We start from the raw sequence: 19,523 nt of genomic DNA on the forward strand, positions 1-19,523 counted from the left end.
TATTTTTGTCTTCCATTCAAAATATCCTTAAACTTTATAAAAGAACTCCACAGTTTAAGAGGTGATGATATATATGTGAATGGTTCATAAAACAATTCTTTTAAGAAAAATTGGATACCCACAGAACAAAACTAAGAGCACCCTCAAGTGAAATTAAAAAGAAATAAATTCAAGTCTTTTTACAACTCATCTTTTTCATATTTTATTTCTTATTCAGTATATCAGCAGTCCATGAATTTTCACCTGAAAAATACTGCTGTCGGAAATTGCTCAATATGAATCATAAAGAGAACAGTTTAGTTAATTAAAAGTTTGACTAAGTAACAAGTTACATAGAAGGCTAAATCCCAAATTCAAAATAATTTATCCACTTAGTCAGCCTCATGAAAAATTAATGGAAGAGTCATGTAGGCTTTAAATCACATTTGAAGATACGGCTTAGTTGGTTTTAAATGTGCTTTATCAAAAGACATTTGATATTTTAAATTAAAAAAAAAAACCCTGTATCCAAAGGCTAAGATTAAGTTACCATATTCTGAGCTATTCCATGGTTATCATCAAAAATGGAATATGACAAGAGACAGCCTAATGGCAGATTCTAGTTAATATTGTTGTATCCACAACCTTGTTAACAACAGCAACACACTACTCTATTTCTTGATTACCTATGTCAGATAAAATCTGAAAAAGTTTCTCTCCATTGCAAAGAGCCAGTTTTATTAATGCAATGGGTGTATAAATCTTACCAGAAAAATGGAAAGCTCAAACAACGTTTTGCATTCATATTTAAATGTACTGTATGATGAACTTTAGTATAGATTTTACACTTGGTACTTTTGTAATATTATGACAGTCGAAGAAAAAAATTATGGGAAATTAAAGCTTCTTAAAATTATAGACAGCAACTTAATATGTTCAGTAAGGCAGAATATCACAGAACAACAATGGCCAAAGTTCACATCAGAAGAAAATCTCTGCAAAATAGTGATGCTGGAGGTTTGATCATTAAATGGATCTGTATCTGCTCTACTGCTCCACTGTAAGAAAAAAATTCTAAAATTAGTTTAGAAATACAGATAAATATTTGCATTTTAGATATATATCTAAAAATTGGTAACCAAAGCTTGGGAAATAAAGAAATAACTACCTTGGTAGTTTTTAAGAAAAGCAAAATATAATTTCTTTTAGAAAAGTATATCTGAACTATAATCGATATTCTAGTTATATATCCTATAAAATAGGAAAGTGACCCACACAAAAAGTACGTCTTATCCCAAAAGCTTATTCCTTTCTCTTCTGTATCAGGTGATGTAGAATACATATTATCTCTCCATAGAAATCTTGCCTTATCTTTTAAAGCTCTAACCTGCCTTCTATTTAGAGCATCTCTATGCCTCTGGAGAAGTCATTACTTGGTTTAGCTCTCTACTTTATCAGTCAACTTACTGTTTTGGTTACACTAGCAGCTTAATATTATCTTTATGCTAATGATATGCATTTTTTTTTCCAGACAGTACTCACTGCTGCTAGACACAATAAAGGAAGGAATATTATGGCCTAGGAAAGGGATGGGGAAGGCAAAGGTCTTGTGAAACTGTCTACCGGATGAGAGTAGGTGGAAGGTAAGCTGACTAGAGCAGCATGGAGCAGGACATAAAACCACTATAATACCATAAATATGTAAACATGTCTACATCTAATGATTTTTGTATAATGTTTATAATCATGATGCTATTGTAGCATTAAAAGGATGCCGCCCCTTCTTTAAGTATATCTTCCGTTGATGATGGTGTTACAGTTTACCTCCAATTTGGACATATTTTTTTACTTGGGAATTTGCAACTGTTAACATTAGGACTTTCACTTGCAGCTCATGAGAACTCTGTCTCTGTTTGACAGAAACTGCACAGGTCTCTTTAAGCCCTTTCTTAGGGCTCTGAAGCTGTAAGAATGACTCAACAGCTTTTGATCAAGTATAAGTTATTATTGGTCTCCCTATCTGTTTGTGTCCAAAATACATATATATCTTCCAATTTGTTTCTATGTCGTATACACCACACTTCACATTTTTGAAAAAAAGAATCATAATTGGCTTGCTTTTATTGGTTTAACTGAAAACTGTAATGTAGTTCTTGGATCCAGTGCTTTCCTTCTGGAAGACATCCACTGCTTAGAATAAAATGTTCTGCAAGCTTTCATCAGTTCATCACACTTTCCGAAAACTTCACTGGTCCATTTTTCACTCAAAACGCTTTTTAGTTTGTTATTCTTCTGTTCATGTGTGACGTTTAAGTTAGAACGTAGAATTATTCTTGAATGAAAAAGGTCACAAACAGGAAGGCTCGCTATTTCAGGCATGCTGTGTAGTAAGAACAGGGTCAAAGAAATACTATTTGAAATATGTAACTACTTGTATTTGTATAACTACACTTGTAATGCAGATATTAATCCAAAGAAAATGCCATCTGCACAAAACTGACTGAAACAAATTGGTTCTCTAAAACTGACTTTTAAAGACTTTTCATTGTGACCTTACTGACTACACTTATGTAGGTACTTGAAATTGGAATTATATTATTACAAATATGCAAGGCAAAAACAGAAGCAAGAAAAATTGGATGGAAAAGCAAAAATGAACTCAGAGAAAATAGCAAAACATTGTGCACAATCTATAAAAATATGCAATGTATGTGTTTAATTCCTCCAGTAGGAGAAAGAATGTCTTTTTGTTTTTTGTTTTGGATTTTGTTATTAGAACAAATTGCTAAATTAATGCTTCATTCAATATCTAGGTAGGGTCCTATTTAAAAAAAAAACAACAACAAAAAAACCCAACAACAACAGAAAAACTCACATACTTTTATGTTGTCTCTGTTTAACTCATTTGTAGTAATCTGAATGCTACCAGGTATCATAGGGGAGAGCTATAAAATGAGAATAAACTCAGCACAAATGACTCCTGCAAAAGCAGAATTTACAGTAGAACGCATGACCTCAGGGCTGCAGTGTGAATGTACAATTTATAAAACACAGCCAGACTCACGGAGGTTTATATGCACACAGTGATAAAATATAGAGAAGCAAACATCCGTAAAATTTCAAGAGAAATTTCAAGAGAAACTTTAGGATGTGTTTCTAATTTTCTTAAAAATATTAAACCAATATGAAGAACACAGTTCAGCATACAGAATACTTCAAAACAGAAAACACTTCTCATTTTGCAAATCAACCTTGAAAACATGAAGAGTTCAAACATACTCAGAGCAGGAAAAGTAATCATGGGAGATTAGTGTTAACATCACAATACATGATAAAATAAAAAAAATTATCATCTCTGAAAACAATAACTCACTCCACACTTTATGATGTCTTCTGTGTCAAGGCCACAAATGCAATAAGATTCATATTCCATCCTTTGAATGTCTCCTATCATTTAAAAGCTCGTTAATCTCCTTTGTGAGATAATGAACATTGACAATAGCTGGGTCTTTCTGTAAAATCCATTTGATTTTCTTTGACCTAAGCTTAATTTAATGAAGGTCTGGAAGGAATCATCAAAACAAGTTTCTGTGAACACTGTCATAAATTGAAATGAACTCTCTTTGTTTCTGGATTGTCCAAGATATAATAAAAAAATTGGGATACAATTGCATTGCATGAGAACATACATAATATCTCAGCCATATCTAAGTAGTTAATCTTTACTTTCAGCAGATGACAGTTACTGGCAAAAAAAAAAGCAGAATTTCTGCCACAGTTCTGTCTCTGAAAACCATCTAAAACTAGAGGAGAGGGCAGCCGAAATTCCCTATCATCACACAGTGCTCATAGATGGACATTCAGAAAAACAGCATTTCACACTCTAGGTTAGTGTGTCATGATATTCATTGATACTAACACAACTAAAATGTGTTTAAGTGGCTCGTTAAGCTGTGTGATTATAAAGAAGGCATACTATTCTTTGGCTCCAATCATAACAAGACCAACAAGAGAGTAGGTTCCGAATGTAAGTTAAAAAGATTAACCTGTTAAACAGTGTTAATGAATTTAAACATATATTCAAAGACTAAAAATTTGAACATCTGTACTAAGTCTGGATGGGATGGAGCTAGTTTCCATCATAGCATTCTATGTAGTGCTATGGTTTACAATTTGACTGAAAAAGTGTTTGTAACACAGCAGTGTTTTAGCTGTTGCTGAATAGTGCTTGCACAGCATCAAGCTCTTCCCTGTTTCTCACCCTGTCTCCAAAAAAACAAACAAACAGAAAAAATACAGGGGCCAGATGTAGAGTCAGAAATAACTGAATATCCAAATACACTACTAAACTGATATAATTGATGTTATTTGTGGAAACATATTTATTAAATACATTTATTTAAAATATTTAACCAGGAAATTACCACCAAGATTAAAAGAATTACACTTAGCCTATAGCAACAAGATATTAACAGCTTCAATATCTAAAGGCAAATCATTTAAATGGGGGATAAAACTGAGTGTACTGTATATTAGTAAGCAAGAAGTAATGAGGATGTCATTGGAAAGAAAGTATTTATTATGGGTGTTATTAGCAGAGCTTTCTGACGTGTAGAAAATGAAGCAAAAGAAGAGAGTATTCACTACATGGAGCAAAGGTTCTGTCAGGAAATGTCTACAAAGCAAATTATAGTTGAGCATATGAAGACACAACATGAAGCTTTTGGGCTAGTTTAATGACATTAACGCATCTGTTTTAAGCAAAAATGGGGATTGATGAGGAGGGTCACTTAGAATGCAGTGTTTTAGCTCAGCATCTTTAGTTAAATCTTCAACCTTGGAAAGACAATTTCCTCAATGAATCTGTTTTCCTCATGGAATGTATGTGCCACCTCTGTGACACCCCCATGGCATCCCAGCATGCCATGTAGCACAGCAAGTCATCAGGAAGCCAACAAAAATGTTGGCAATTACTGACAAGCCTTCTAAAAATACAAACAATGTTCAGCCTGGTGTTTGCCTCAGCTCTCAGAGGACTAAATGATTATTACTGTAAAAAAAAAATCAATAAATTTAGATATATAATAACATAGCTTTAAACTATTTCTGTTCACATGGCTACAGTTCCTTAACACTGCAATTATCTTCAAAATATGGCAAATTCTGAGCTCTCACTGAAGTCAGTAGGAATTTTACAGTGACTTAGAAACAAAGGATCAGCCTCGCTCTTCCTACAAAACCTTTGTAAAACATTCCTAATACAATTCTGCTAGAATATTCCCTAACAATACTTCAGTTTTCATACAGGCCAGTAAAGGTTTCTGATCCAAATGTCATATGACACCAGTCTCTAAGGTTTGCACTTTATATTTCAACTAACATAGAGGTTTACAGTTTTCCAAATACTGTTTACAGTTTACAATTGGGCTTCTATATATTGATGTTAATTTAATTGCAAATACAACCACCTCATATTCAGTTACTTTTTGTCTGCTTGTCATGAGAAAGTAGGATTCACAAAGTATTCTCTACTTTTTTCACTAAATTTTATTTATCTATCACTTGAGGAGACATCTTGTTCATTAAAGCTAAACTATATATGTGCTAATTGGCACAGTTCTTCATAACCTAGATAATGACCTGCCTCATTTCACCGCTACCACCCTAGGGCGTGTTGAACACACAACACTTTTCTGTAACAAAACAGACAAATCCCAATTTAAACATAGCTATTAATTATAAAGTAGCACTGGTGTAGCACATCATTTTTTCTGAGAGCACTTCCAAATGATTTAAATCACTTTAAAGTATCTTTTTTTCTACCAATTCTGTTTACACTGCCTACATTAATTTAATTGCACCACAATACTGTATTCAGATAATTTAAAAATTCTGTATTTCAGCTCCCACAATGGGCAATGGAATGAATAGAATGCATATAGGTTTTGGCATCTGCTTTTAACACATTTCTAAGCATAAAACTTAATTATCCTATATGGGAATACTTGACACTTAATAAAAGTAATACAAGTTATACACATTGCTCTGGACATGTTTCAGTCTAGCTTTAAGAAAATTCTACCTACTTCAATCTTGTAAATTCTACTTTATCTCACAATGTCATCCAAAGAATTGAGAGAATAGCAAGAAACTTGGTAGAGAGCTCATAAGAAGAAATTGAATTTCTAATTTAAAACTAGAATCAAAACCATTATTCAGTGCTGTATTATTTTATTCTTTTGAAGAAGGGCAAATCTTTCCAGCTCTTAAGCTATATATGGTTTTCTACTTCCACTTCCTATGAAAAATAGGCTAGTTGAGACAATTTCTCTCCATTAAAGGTTTTGCACTTGACACTGTACTGCAACCACTGTTCAAATTACCCTTTAGGAGAGCACATTTCAATTCAAGGTAACTAGGATGATTTGCATTTATCACTTCGGTTGAACTTAGTTCTTCTTCCTCCCTTTTTACATTCCATGTTTCTCATGCTATGTGATTCCAGGTCAGTCAAGAAAACAAAACATTGTTCTGAACATTTTCTGTTACTAAGCTAGAATAGAATGGGAAAATTTTTTTTCTTGAGAGTAGACCAATTGTAGCTTCCACAGGAGATACTACTGATTAGTACATATAAAAGCCAGGACCATAATGTATAATACACAGTGTTTCTGAAAATAGCTATGCTTGTAATGATGTTATATTTAAAAAAAATAGCTCTGAAATAAAATAGTGAAGAAGAGAAAGTAAATGTCATTAATATGGAGAGATTTCCTAAAAATTTGTATATTCCCTATGAGAGTATTAACACCAGAGCTGATAGTCTCTCTCATGGCATACTGGATTACCTAACAGTGCCAACCGACCCAGTTTTTTGACTCTAAAAATAAACTCTTATTGAGGCATGGCTACAAAACATAACTTAGCCTCTAATGATTAGCTGCCAAAACCTTATTTCTTTGAATTTGTTTTCTCTTAGTTCTGACTCAAAGTAATTTTGTTCTGTTTGTTAACAGGCAAGGAAAGCCAAGTTTTAGCTAGCAGAAACTGGAGAGAGACATCTGACCTGGTACTTCTTGCTGGGAGGAAAGAAAGGACAGGGTGTAGCTCTGTAGAAAGAGCTAGCAGGAAACAGGTTCAAGAAGGGGAAATGGTTGTAGAAGTTTAGTTATGGTGGTTAGAGACACTTTTAAAGACTTAAAGGCCTAATTTTGAGTTCTATTTGTTTCAGTTCCTACTGAAAACTGTCCAAACCTTTACTTCCCACCTCCCAGGAGCGGCCACTGTCTTTTTTGGTTGGATTCTTACCTATAAATTGAGCAGCATCAGAAATAAGTAAGAAATTTATGGGTTTTAGTTTCTTGACAACTTTCAAAGGAGTCAATGAAACTTAAAATGCTTAACGCCAATAGAACAAGTAGCCGTTTTTTTCTTGACATGAATGCGAAGAGAAAGTTACAGCTGCCTTGGTCTTTTGAAATAAGACTCTCACCCTGAGGAAGAGCAAAGCAGCAGAGTCTTGCTTCATCTTGCTATGACTTTTCTAAAGAAAGTGCTTCTGGCAGGAAACAATTCATTGTCCTTTACACAAAAGTAGCAGTGCGGGTAGCCACTAAAAATATTAGTCCAAAGGTCATCTAGATTCTCATTGCTCAGAAATGATGCCAATGTTCTTAAGGGATATCTGTGTCCTTTAAAGGTACTGTCCTTTATAACAGTATGCATGGAAAATTGTGTAGGATATTAGAGATCTGTTTTCATCAAACTCTCCTGCAAACCACAGCCATTACTTGCAGATTTCACGTGTTGTATTTGCAATACATGGATATGACCAGACAACACAGAAGGCTAAAATCTGTGCTACATTATGTTAAACATATTTTATATAAAGTGAAATATTACCATTGAACTCTAACAGATAGCTCCAAGTCAGTTATAAAAGAAATACTTCCTATTAAACTTAATTGTTAAAGATCTCTGGGAAACAGAAGGAAAAGTTTTCAAGGGGTAAAGTTCACTATCATTACATCTTTTATTGTTTTTTTTTTTCTTTGATTTCAATTATTTTGGTTTTTCAATTTGAATTAGCATTCCCAGCAAAGTATGAGCTCAGACAGCCTTGTTATTCTGTCTCTGCTCCAGCAAGAACATTCCTAGATTTTTATTTGGGGAACGCTACACAGGTAAATTACTGGATTATTTAACTGGAAGGGTGATGATGAAAGCGGTATTTTTTCCTACAATCAGAAACTATACAAATTGGCACCATGAAGTCTATTGCAATTGGAAGAGTTAGGTTTACTTGTACCAGTTGAGCATCTGTATTCCTGTGAAAACAAGGCAAAATTTTTCATCTCAGCTTTAACTTAAATGATAACTCAAAGTTATACATAATATCTGTAGGAGAAACATTCCCTAAGTTATTTTCCTTGAGAAGACTTTTATATTACAAATAGAATTTTCTTCTGCTGTAAGACTCTTCTCCTTATTCACACTCAAGTTAAATGGAACAAAATGCGCTTAGCATGATTAATCCCGGAGAGTAAATTTAGCATATGTATGTGTTAATGGTATGGATCAATAGAAGAAGAAAATAACAAATCCAAGAAGAAATTAGAAATCAAGCTTAGACACCACTGAAATCCATAATGCCTTCCATTTATAAACCATTCATAAGAAAACATGGATATTATAACCCACACATGAAATTCTATGTGGGTAATTTTACAAGATTGTGTGCACAACTTTAGGATGATAAGGAAAAATAATAAATTTAAGCTTTGAACAGAATTTAAACAAGACTCTTAATAATCTCTATAACTATTACCCCACACAATGTAGGGAACTGTATACTTTGAATGTAAGAAAAAACAGTGTTTTTAATGGACTGAAATCACATTCTTAACCATGGAATCTGATTACAATAAGAGAATCCAACTTCTGAAATCACTGACACCTCTTGGCTCCTTCTCCAAATGTAGATGCAGATCAGTCATTCTTTAACTAAGAATGGAAAAGGCTGAAGAACTATAATGTACAGGCAATGGCCAGATAAAGTCATAACCTTTTCCAAAAGATACTCTTCATAACATCTTTTAGAAGTTAATCAATCAGCTTAAGTCTTTTGGCAGAGATGCATATTTAGTTGATGACCTTTATTTTAAAGTCTATTTGGTAGCTAGCCATGTAAATTATTTTAAGTGTCAAGAAAGAGAGGAAAAAGTGGTAATAAATATTTTGTTCTGAAGACACTCTCTAGGCTGTTAATTATAAAACAAATAATTACTATTTAATCTGGAAAGCTTTACTGATCCATCTTCGTAAACAAGTTAAATGAATTTGGAGATGCAGGAAGATTATTAACCAACATCAAATTCCCCCATTTAACAGCACAACATTTGCAAGAGTAAATTTTACATCTTTTTGAGCAATGAACAGTCTTTAGTGGTGACAGGTAATTCAGACTTTGATTCAAAAGCTTGAGATTCTACATTGACAAGATCAATTATTAGTTATTAATGAAGATGGGAGAGTTTCAACCACAATCCAACTCAAGCCTTGCCACATTCCAGTGACAATCATGGTCTGCTAGCATTCCAGTTTTACCTGATTAAATCCATTCAGCCCTCAAATTATTCCTTCAACCTTGCTTTATAAAAGTATTACAAAAACACTGTAGTCTAATGATCTCTTCTAAACATTTTTTTTGCAAAACTAATTTGTATTCTAATGCCTACTGTCAAATTTTGTTATCTCAGCTATTGAGTAATGGCTTCTGAAACATTAATTCAAGAGTAATGTCTCAAATACGTAAACAATTTTTCTTTATATCCAGACTTTTTATCACATAAACAGGGGAAAGATAGCTTTAAAAGACTAATTTGCAGTTCCCACATAGAACACATGAAAACCAACAAGTCCTAATATGAGATTTAGCTGAGGCCAAGGCAAGGGAGAATGAGTTCCTCCATTCAAATTGATTTAGGTAGAAATCTTTTACCTGAAAGTTGAGACGAAGATGGAACAAGTTTGCTTCTCATGACATTCTTCTTGTGACCTATATCTTCTGCTAGGTAATTACAGTGCCCTTAACAAATATTAGTTAAGCAGTGTTGCCATGACAACATATGTCTTTCTCTTTTCAGCCATTCTACTCATACCAGAGACATAGAGTTTGCAATATACTTCTCACTGGTAAGACTACTGTGTTTCTTTTGACCTCTAAATTACATTAAATGCTATAAATTTCACTTCATGTGACCAAGCATATGTATTAACAATAAACAGCATATCCACATCTCATACATTTTTTCTGATCCTGAATATCATAAAGTAGTAAAATATAAGATCAACACTGCCGATATTCAGTAAGAAAACAACCGTTTGTGTTTACTGATATTCCAGTGGGGAAAAAAGTCATTCATTTTTTCTAATCAAAATACATTGGTACTAAATAAAGGATAAAGCAGGAGTTTGTATTCAGATTGTCTTTGGCCAGAAGAAAAATGAGCAAAAAAAAAAAAAAAAAAAAAAAAGGAAAGAAATTACAAAGCATGTAATCTGACAATAGTTGCTTTAAATTTCTGGATTCATTCTTGTTAGCTTAGTTTTATAGCCTGGATCTGCTACCAGCTCTGTTAAACTTCAGGCCATGGGACATGTCAGACTTTTTCTGGACATTTCTGGTCCTGTCTGGAAATTTGTTTAACTTGTTTTTCTCTGTAACAACTATGGGAAGGTGACTTTTACTTTCTTTCTTTGCTTTCTATTATTGCTTAATGCTTTTTGTTACATACATAAATTTCTAAAAAAAATATCTAGTAATAATGAACAGCTACTCTGTGCAGGTTGAGCTATCTAAAACAAAATGTCACAAAGAGGTGATTAGGCACGGGATGACAGCAGGAGGCTTGAAATTACAGTCACAGGATGATACCAGAGACCTCAGCACTATAAGCAACTCAGTTGACTCACTTGTCAATTACTGAACATCAAAAACACAGCTGGACAAAAAAAATTAGAGATAAAAAAGAAAAAAGCACGTGTCCAAATACGTGAAATAAACCATATGCAATCTGTTTGGATGTGACATGCAATTCCAGACTAATGAAGAAACAGCAAGATATAGAACATGCTAGTAAGATATTAAAATACCTCATGCAGAACCCACAATAACAAAGAAGTAAGCATCAACATCAGCATTTTACCAAGAAAGGTCTCAGGATGTTAGTCATGTTCCATACCCTGTTCTGACTCCCTAAACCAAGCCATTGACCTAAGGTCCTAGGAAAAAGTGATAGGTACCAGAATACTTCTGTGTATTAATTCTAACTGTATATAATTTGCATTGAGCCATGTTTATTTTTCTCATTACAAGATGCTGAATATGGAACTGATGGAGAATTCAGGCAACTCATAAAAAGTGCAACGGATGCAACTAATTGGTAAAACCAGCAAAGGTGTTTTGTTTTTTTAATAAATTTTATTTTTATTTACTTAAAATCTCTTGAATATGCAGAAACTTCAAATAATAATAAGTAGTATGTAGTATAGGCTTAATCTTCTTTTCTATTCCTTTCCTGTTGGTTTTTAAACATCAACACTTTAGAATAAATTACAGTAGAATTACTGTAGAATGCCCCAAATCACCTGGTTTGATGCCTTGGTTTTTTTGTTGGTTTTTTTTTTTTTTTTTTTTTGGAAAAACATAACTTTCTACAATTGCTCTAGCAGTACTTTAACCAGCATAACAATAATAAAAAGATGAAGGAGGGTTTTGAAAAAGTGTTTCTACTGCCTAAAAATAGATTATGCTAGATTAGGTATTCACATACACATCTATGTTTCCAGAAACATAAATAAATCAGTCTAATATTCATGCATGCTGAAAGGAAAATTTGATTAACATAATATGAAAATAATTCATTTATTCACAAGAAAACACTATTACCATACAATCAGCATTCAAAAATACAAATAAATCAGTATCTTTGTATTTATATTTAAACAGAGAAACCTATCTGCCAATGGTAGAAGATTCAAATACAATTAGTTATTCTAGAATAAAAGATGTAGAATCATATAGAATGGCTTAGGTAGGAAGAGACATTAAAGATCATCTAGTTCCAGCCTTGCTGCCATGGGCTGCCAGCCACTAGATTGGACTACCCAAAGAGCCATCCAACCCAACCTCCAGGGATGAGGCATACACAGCTTCTCTGGAAAACCTGTTCATGTGCCTCACCACCATCTGAGATAAGAATTTCTTTCTAACATCTAATCTGATTTTCCCCTCTTTTAGCTTAAATACATTCTCCCTTGTCCTATTATAGACCACATAAAAAGTTGGTCCCCCTCCTGTTTATAAGCTCCCTTCAAGTACTGAAAGGCCACAATGAGGTCTCCTTGGAGCCTTCTCTTCTTCAAGCTAAACAAGCCTAGCTCCCTTAACCATTCTTCACAGGAGAGGAGCAAGAGGTCCAGTCCTCCAGTCATCTTCATGGCTCTCCTCTGGACTTTCTCCACCAGCTCTGCATCTTTCCTGTATTGGAGTCTCCAGGCCTGGACACAGTACTCCAGATGGGGCCTCACGAGGGCAGAGAAGAAGGGGAAGATCATCTCCCTCACCCTGCTGCTCACCCCTCTTCTGATGCAGCCTGGGATACCATTGGCCTTCCAGGCTGCAAGAGCACGGGCTGCTGACTCATGACCAGAATTTCATCCACTACAACCTCCAAGTCCTTCTCCACAAGGCTGCTTTCAGGGAGTTCTTCTCCCAGTCTGTACATGTACTTGGGATTGCCCTGACCCAAATGCAGCACCTTGCACTTGGCCTTGTTGAACTTCATTAGGTTCATGTGGGCCCACTTTTCAATCCTGCCCGGATCCCTCTGGACAGTGTCCTTCCTTCTACTGTGTCAACTGCACCACTCAGCTTGGTGTCATCTGCAGACTTGCTGAGAGTACACTCTATTCCACTGTATTATCAGATGATGGAGATCTCATGCCCTGAAGGCTTCTGGTGTCTCTATAACAGGTATTGCATTCTGAGTTCAGTACAAACTGACAACGTACTTGCACACAAACTGTGCTGTTTTTATCTGCTTTTCCAGAAAGTATGTATTTTCCTCTCCCCTACAGCAGGAATGTGGTTATATTGGTATTCTATACTTAAATAATTATAGGATGTACTCATGTAAACATCTACAACGCAACTAACTTCAGTACAAAAAGAACACTGTGAAGCATCAGTTTTGTTATCATTCTGTAGCAATATTATGAAAAAATATATGAATGGAAGGGGCTGTGGAGAAAGAGGAAGTCAGAAGATTTAATACAATGGTTTCATCATGAAATAAAATGGCTTACAAACTGATACAGCTATCCTGAAACCAGTCTAAAGAAGTAATCAAAACTGAATCATCAATGGTCTACTTTTAAAGAGAGAATATTATTCTCTTGGTATGAATACACTAGACAAATATTTCCACAGTGAATGTCAGAATGTTTAACCATATATTTTCACCAATAAGCCTGTATTTGTTAATGTAGAAAATGTTCACATATTCCCGTAGATTGTAACTGATATGACTACAATGAGTAGTATATATTCCTAGGTATCTCTCAATATTATTCCATTTCAATAAAAGGCTATATCTAGATATGTTCCATAAAATCCAACTTCTCAGATGAATAAGCACATTAAACTGAGAGAGTTCAGGCAAGGACAAAGATATTTTACATATTTTCTTAAAGGCCCTAGGAATATTTGAAAAGTCAAGTTCATGCCTGATGTATTTTCACAATAAGTTTGATTCAAAGTATTCTTGTTTCCAAGACATAAAATACCAACTAAATTCAATGATAGAGGCTACTATAATTTCTTCTTTGCTAGATAATACCAAATAATTGGTCTACAGTATAAAATCTTTTGCACCTTGTAGGGTAAATAAAGGAAAAGGAGGTAAGACTCAAGCCTATTTAAAAACAAACAAACAAAAATACTTGAATGGCTTTCCTGATGCAAACAACAGAAGTATTTAATGAAAGATGAAAAATGAAGAACATAGTTTCTACACAAAACAAAATACTGATTTTGGTGGACAACAAAAAATGCCAAACAACAGCAAAAATAGAAACCAAAGCTGCTACTTCACTATTACCATGCCCTGTCCTGAGAAGTACCTAATAACTGAAATAAATTGCTATCCCAGGAAAGAATGCATCTAAATATTGCACATACGCTCTAACCTAGTAGTTGGTTAGTTCTATGTTTAATAGATGAATAAGTAATAGATTTTTGTGGCTACCATTGCATGTTTCTTGAGAGTTCTGGAAATGTTTGGTTTTAGATCAATATGAATTGAAACAAAACACATGTTTTTTATAAATCTGGAAACTCTACAGATATAATTTCACATAACCAAATTCTCACTTAGAACACTTATTTGGAAAAAGATGAAAGGGAAGGATTCATTTGTTTGAAAAAGCCAGGCTATTTGTTCTTTTCTTCTATGAAGCCTTGGAATTGATAGCTTTTTCTGTTTCCGCTTGGCTGTTACAGTTATCAATGGGAGAAAGAACTGCTGTCCTTGGTGGATGAGTTCTCAATCTTCCCAGCCAAAACTCAAAGCCTGAAGCTCATACAGGAAGCTAATGGGCAGAAAATATGCATTACAATACACAGGGGTAATTGTAATCAGACAAATAATATTACTTGTAAAGCTAGTGGCCTTCTTTACTCCTTTCCTTCTCCAAATTCTTTTATTTTCAGTTGTTCAATGTATTTTGAGACTTATTCAATACATTGACATGATATAGAGAGACATAGTTGAGGATTTCAGATCTTTAACAGGCAGAATCAATATATCACTACATACTGTTCACAGTTTCCTTATCTACCATCATCTGATACATCTGAAGTGCTCTTGCCACCACAGGAGCAGCCAGTTACATTGTGCACCAAACTGATAAGCAGTGGTTACTATTTTGTAATGAGTACAGTGAGAAAAGTTGGGTACATATTTAATATCCTTACTAATGTACAGATCCATGCTTTACTCTGACAATCTGACAGAATATTACTGAAAATTATCATGATACTGTTGCTTCATAACTCAGTTTCCACTTGTTCTTTCTTAATTGACATAATTTACCTGGTGCGCAAATACAGTCACAAGACTTGGGGATGATAGTTGCAGTAGTTCTTTCTGTCTTTGTGACTGAAAGTGCTAAATTCTGCCATTGTCCCACAGCAATGCCTGTCAATCCAATTTAATGATTGTCACTATCTTTCATCAAAGTACATGGAAATCCACAGGTCCATTCAGAGAGATTTGGGCCATTTTGGTTCCAAAAACTAAGTTAAAATCCCATATACACCGTACAATTGTAAATTACTGATACCCAAAGAACAATATCAGAAGAATGACATTTTGGGGTCTTGTGGTTTTAGAATCACTCAACTATGCATTTTTACCTGTACCAAGTTTTTCTCAAATAAACTGTTCTTAAGTTATTAAGTGTAATAAACTGACATATGTTTGAAAGCTATTAGAATACTTACTAATCAATCTGAAATGCTCAACTCATTACAGTTAGTGCAAGAAAGATTAAAAAAGCATTGCAGGCAACTGGGAGACCTCTCTGGGCATGCACTGTTTTCAGCCAGCTGAGTCTGACACCAGGGTATTGCATTCAGTTCTCCTGGGAGAAAATGACCCAGCTGTGCTCCTTATACAGCACTTTCTGCCAGATGATCCAGAAACATAGAAATGCTAGAGAGACTGAATGCTTTCTTTTTCTTTGACTATGAAGAGTTAAAGTTATGCAGCGTCTATTCCAGCACAAAGCGTATGATATTGCTACTTTTGCATTATTTATTAAAAGAAACTGTTGTACTGTACTTCTAAAAGCAGTTATTAGAATGTCAAAAGAAGAAAAAAGTGTTTTTTTTCCCCATAATTGCTTTGTTTGTTTTTCTCTCTTTTTCTTTAGTGAAAATGGTAACTAGAAATGTGCATGAGAAAGTTCAAACACAGTCCAGCTAGGCTTCACCATGACACAGTTTGCAGAAGATAAGACACACAATCTTCATCTTTCATTTACCTTACCATCAAAAAAAAAAAAAAAAAAAAAAAGAAATTAAAAGCAGACAAAGATAGCAGATTTTTATTAATCATGACAATATTAATCTGAATTTGAAACCTTAACTTAATGTCTAAAAAACTCAAGTCACCTTGAGGCCATTCTTTTCAAAAGCTGAACGTATTTGAAACTACTGTTGTACAGGTAAACCAATCAGAGAGGCAAAATGGAAAACATCTCCATCAAATAAGGATTATTAATAAAAATAAATTAAACTTTCCACCTGAACCTACATGAAAAATGCATTTTTGTTACCCATAAAAAGGGAAAACAGGTTAGATTTATTAAACAGCTATCGATAGCATTTTCTTTCTAACAACTTGTTTCTTAGAGTTGTTTCCCAGAAAGTAGGGTACTCAGCCCTCTATTCAGATCTCTGCCTGCACAAGTCTGAGCTTACATTTATTGTTTTTGAAAACAAAAAATTATCTTAGGTGCGCTATTCAGGTATGTTTTTTTATTCTCTGATACAGAGCCATTCCAACCTGCATAAATCTTCAAGGACTGGAAAAGATACAGATAGCTAGATGTCCCATTTTCCTAGATGAGTGTTTCACACGTCAAGTTAGTGACTTATTTCCTCTCTGGCTTGGAGATTATATAAATATTTTATACAAATCTGTTTGCTGGCTCCAGTTACGAAAAGTCAGAAAAATCCATTTCAAATTACTTGCAGCTCCTTTAACTGGGTAGTTGAACATACACATAAATAAATCCTCTTAGTTCCTGATTCATAGTAGAGACTTGAACCAAAAGTTTTGATAGAGAATCTCTTGTGACTTGAGAACTGAACTTAGGTCCCTCACATCTTGTGTGAGTGCTGTTACTACTGACCTTCCAGAGAAAGAGAAGAATATCTAATTTTCCAGTAATGTTGTGTCTCTAAACAGCTTTCAGTTGAAATTGTTCAGTGATTATGGCCTATGTAATTTTGAGACAATTGAGAGATTTATTTAAAGTTGTAAGCTTTCTCCTCAGTTCCAGAGGAAAAAAATTAATGCTGGAAAAAAGATTTATTTAAAAATAGTTCTTGGAGTTAGTTTGTCACTATAAAACATCCCATTTTATCATACTGAGGCTGTTTTCCCTCTTTCCCTGCATTCCATTTATTTTTGAGTCTTCCTTTTCTTGGCTGTGATCTGCCTCTCTGCCTTGGTTTTGATCTTCAGGTAGCCAGAAGTAGTAGCTCAGGGGTGAGCATTTGAGGGTGAGAGTAACAACAGCTGCAGCCCTCAAAAAATCAACTGGAAGTTAGGAGCCAATAAATCTGATACTGTATAAGAAACACTAGCCTGTAAATAGAGCATCTAGTTCTGTAGTACACATCCTGCAGTATCTGAGTCACAAGAACAGGTCTAGCAGATATGAAATAGGACATAACATAATTCCTTGCACTTTTGGAGCAGGACATGAAGGGCACCGCACAGCTGTGTTCAAGAACCTGATTTGTTCCCTTTCTACTGTTACAGCCTTGGCATCAAAGAATGTGCATAGGAAAACAACAACTGGAAGAATAAGCATGCAATAACTATTAAAAAGCTAGACAATTATAAACAGATGGTTGGTTAAAACACACAAATTTCAGCAGAGTGCAAATTTCTAAACCACTTTCCAGAAGAATGAGGAGAAAAAAATGTGTAGAACTCGGAAACACATGTTCACATTATTGTCAGAATAGCACAGTTGGGCTGTGTATAAGTGCATATAAAGGCACGACAGTGGGATTTCTCATGTCCTAGATTTATATGTTCATTATGTGAATGGACTTGCATGCTGTTTTGACATTACACAGAAAATCTTCTCTTACCTGCACTGGCTTTAGGAACCATATGTCTTCATTTACAATCCACAGCATATTTGTTAGTTCCATATGCACTGAGTAAATATGAATTTATGTTTAGAGAGCAAGTACACATCTGCATAGTTTAAAATAACATACCAGAAGCCTAGAGTGTCATTATTTAGAAGAGAATGGTGGTGATTATGCTAATAATCCTAATATGGTAGCCTGATCTAGTGGTTGGCAACACTGTCCATGGCAGGGGGTTGAAACTAGATGATCTTTAAGGTACTCTCCAATCTAAACCATTCTATGACTCTATGATTCCGTAACTGATACTGACAGTTGGCACATGTAGCTATGTATAAAGACTTTCAGCAAGTACGGGGCTAGCAGCAGTGTGCCTTAAATGAAATCTGAATCGCTACTGCTTTCACTCATCTTAAGCTGAGTTCTTATTGTACCAAAAAGATCTTTTGCTAAGAGTGCTATTTTTTCTATCAGTTCCTTTCAGCTGAACATGAAACTAAGGTATAACATATGCTGTATGCATCATATGTTTGCCTGCATACCCATGCATATTGTCGCTTTGTGTTATTCCAGAGTCTCTTGAGCACGGGGGGAAGAGGAGTTTCACTGGGTTGGAAATTCATGCTTCAGTAAATACATTGTCAATTTGGTGACCATCTGTAACTTACAGAATTATATTTTATGCTGAAGAAAAGAGTAGATAATAGTATATAAAACAGGCCCAATAACGTTCTGAATGCCCTGTACTTGATGCAGTATTTTTGTTTGTTTGTTTTTAATAAAACCCAAGTATTAATTCATCATCTAAATAAACTTTCTGTGAGTTCTGTTACTTTAGATAAATACATCATTACAGTTTCTGTGCCAGAAATATTAACATCTGCAGAGTAGTGTTACAGACTCATATAGACAGTAAGGGAACATTTTGGAGCACTAGGAAAAAGCAGTTACAGCCATATTACAGTCTGGAGAGAAATTTTCAGTGCTGGTCAGTTCAGTTAGTGCATAAAGATATGTTCTGTCTGAATTCTTACCTCAGAGTGCACATGTCACTTTTCCAACCCCTCCTTGCACTCTAGCAGTCTTGGTGGCAGGACCACTGCCCCAGGCAGCCTGCACCAGTGCACAATGACCCCGTGGAGAAAAAAGTGAATTACGTCAGCCCAGCACATTCCTTCCAGCTGAATCCCATGGGAAGTTTAATGTAGCTGCCCAGTAACACCAGCTGGGCCAGTTTTCTTTTGAACCCTTTTCCAATGCCTGACCACTCTCTCGGTAAATAACTTTTCCTGAAACTTCAACCTGACCCTCCCCCGAGGAGGCTACAATATTAGTGAACTGCATTCGTTACTCACCTCCTGGTGCATTCACTCTCATAAGAAATGTTTTTTTCAAGAGGGAAAACCATGTTATTTTCTGCATTTTTCCTGTAATTCAACAAAACATGAGAAGACCAGAAGAACACAGTATTAGCTCAGCTGCATTTTCACACCCTGGAAAATATCTTCTATTAAATCACTTTTGTTATCTTTTTTGTTTGCTCTGTCATAGGCAGGATTTGAACAATAACATTCAAGAAGGAAGCTAA

The 19,523-nt window shown here is 34.7% G+C and overlaps 1 long non-coding RNA gene across 3 annotated transcripts; it reads right to left on the reverse strand.

Annotated features, from left to right (window-relative positions):
• LOC110403280 lies at positions 252-19,163 on the reverse strand. 3 transcript variants are annotated; one of them, XR_002441603.1, is made up of 3 exons: positions 18,970-19,163; positions 17,933-18,000; positions 252-1,037 (listed from the first exon to the last, which is right to left on the reverse strand). It is a non-coding gene; the product is annotated as an uncharacterized LOC110403280 (long non-coding RNA). The 3 variants fall into 3 exon arrangements; XR_002441602.1 differs by lacking the exon at positions 252-1,037 and adding an exon at positions 1,998-2,359; XR_002441604.1 differs by lacking the exon at positions 252-1,037 and adding an exon at positions 14,056-16,086.

The sequence above is a fragment of the Numida meleagris genome, chromosome 8 (genome assembly GCF_002078875.1).
Source record: "Numida meleagris isolate 19003 breed g44 Domestic line chromosome 8, NumMel1.0, whole genome shotgun sequence".
Classification (NCBI taxonomy): Eukaryota; Metazoa; Chordata; class Aves; order Galliformes; family Numididae; genus Numida; species Numida meleagris.